Raw genomic sequence first — 2700 nt, 5'->3', positions numbered from 1 at the left:
ACTCCAGCAGAAGTTGCACTCTTAATGTACCTCAATCTTATATAAATATTGGGTAGTTCCTGTCAGCATTGCTGTGATTGTGTTTGGAAGTTGTGTACAGGGAACTGGTCTTTGGGCTGAAATTGAGTGTTTTGATTTCCTTAGTTTTAAGCATTAAAGAGGTACAATTAACCTCTAAATGTGACAGTGTTAAGTTTAGCATGCTGCTGTCTAGCCTATCAGACTTGCTGAGAGGGTCTTTTGCGTATAACGTTCTGTTACAGAGAAGATGCCCTGAAAAGAATCAAATTAACAGTTGATCATTCTAAACTAACAATGTGCAAGAGTAATGACTTATGACACCCTGCTCTAGCGATTCAATCTACACTCATGTGTGGCCAGGTAGATACAGGAATGTCTATGTCTGTATGCTTAATAATATTACAAATATAATGTAAAACTTCTATGTTTTTTCCATATTCCCTTTGGCTCAGCCTAATGACACTTGACTTAAAATAGTTCAATGTCATATTCTCTGAACCACGTGAATCCGTCCTCTGCTGTTTGCTGGTCTTAAAAATTGGTTTATTAGCAGCACAATCTCTGTATAGCCATTTGTCAAGTTTTTCCAAAGTTGTTGAGTTTCTTAAAATTTCCTGGAAGCAATTGCAAGCCACCTATACATAATCTACAACTTGCTTTCACCTCTTTCTTTCACAGCTTGATGTAGTACTTTAGCATAATATTCACTGACCATTGTGGTAATAAGACACCTGGGTCTTGCCTTAAAATGTGAAAGGGAGACAAATGAGCAAAGGGGAAAGTAACAAGTAAAATCATCCTACTCCACGAAGAAGAGGTTCAGAAAAATCAAAGATGCCCTATTTCCCCCTAATTCAATCAATGCTGTTCTTCTCACAGCCACCACTGCAGGACAGGATTTTGTGTCATTTAGCACAGCACAAGGGTACCATGAGAGCTGTAATTCAGTGAGTTTTCTAATGTGGCTGTTAAATGTTATCCCTTTCCCATGCTCATTCCCAGTCCTGAGTCAAAGCTCTGCATGAACCACCTTAACCCCAGAGGTGGGCTTTAGTCCACATCCCAGGGAGTTTAACAGCTGCTGTGACTGTACAGGGGGGAGAGAGAGGACAGGAAGATGAGCCAAACAGGAGCTGTGCTTTTCAGAGAGTAGCTGGGTGTTTACATGAATGACAGAATCATTAAGGTTGGAAAAGACCTGCAAGATCATCAAGTCCAGCCTTAGATCTAACACCATCCTGCCCACTGAACCATATTGTGAAGTGCCACATTCAACCATTTTTTGAATGCTTCCAGGGCTGGTGACTCCACCACCTCCCTGGTGGGAGGGCACCCATTCCAATGCTTAACCCCTCTTTCAGTGAGGGAATTTCTCCTCACATCCACTCTCAAGCTCCCCTGGCACAGCCTGAGGTTGTTTCCTCTCATCCCTTGCTGGGCAGAACAGACCGACCCCCACCTGGCTACACTCTCCTTTCGGGCCCTTGTAGAGAGGGACCAGGTCTCCCCTGAGCCTCCTTTTCTCCAGGCTAAACACCCCCAGCCCCCTCAGCTGCTCCTCACAGGACTCGTGCTCCAGAGCCTTCCCCAGTTCCACTGCCCTTCTCTGGACTCACTCCATCAACTCCATGTCCTTCCTGTAGTGTGGGACCCAAAACTGAGCACAGGACTTGAGCTGTGGCCTCCCCAGTGCTGCTACGGGAGGGCAATCACTGCTTTGGTCCTGATGGCCACACTATTGCTGATGTGTTAAGCAACAAGCCAGGATGCCACTCTGGTCTTCTTGGCCACCTGGGCTTGCTGCTGGCTCATGTTCAGCTGGCTGAACCAGCACCCCGAGGTACTTTTCTGCTGGGAACTTTTCCAGCCATTTGTCCCCAGCCTGTAGCACTACAGGTGGTTGTGACCCAAGGCAGGACCCAGCACTTGGTCTTTTTGAGCCTCATACCATTGGCCACTGTCTATGGATCCCTGCTCTCCAGATGCCTCCACAGAGCCTTCCTACCCTACAGCAGATCAAGACTCCCATCCAGCTTGGTGTCCCCTGCAAGCTGACTGAGGGGGAATTTGATCCCCTTGTCCAGGTCATCAGTAAAGGCATTGAACAGGACTGTTCCCTGTACAATGGAGGTAACTCCATCCACTACTACTCCTGACAGTTTTTTACCCTGCAAAAAGTGCACCTGTCCAAGCTGTGGACTCCCAGCTTTTCCAGTAGAATTCTGTGGGAGACAGTGACAGAGGCTTTACTGAATCCAAGTAGAGAACACCCCCAGCCTTTCCCTCATCCACTGGGCAGATCACCTTGTCATAGAAGGAAAGCAGGTTGGTCAAGCAGGACCTGCCTTTCCTAAACCTCTGCCCTAAACTACTGGGCCTGATCCCCTGCACGTGCTATGTGATCACACTCAAGATAATCTGTTCCATAACCTTCCTTAAGCACTGAGGTCAGGCTGACAGGCTGCTGGAATCCTCCTTCTGACCTTTCTTGCAGATGGGTGTCACACTGGCTAGCCGGCAACTACTTCCTAATTATTGCAGGTGCTAATCAGACAGCTTTGCTTTTGGTGGCAGATGTACTGGGATGAAAGAACTGGTTTTCCCTTCAATGCCAAAATGGTCGTAAGCCCTTCTGAAACACACATAAGAAGGATATCTGCAGTGAAAGTGGCTCTGTCT

This window comes from Pyrgilauda ruficollis, unplaced genomic scaffold (genome assembly GCF_017590135.1).
Source record: "Pyrgilauda ruficollis isolate IOZ18807 unplaced genomic scaffold, ASM1759013v1 scaffold44, whole genome shotgun sequence".
Taxonomy (NCBI): Eukaryota; Metazoa; Chordata; class Aves; order Passeriformes; family Passeridae; genus Pyrgilauda; species Pyrgilauda ruficollis.
Note: the sequence above shows the minus strand (reverse complement) of the source record.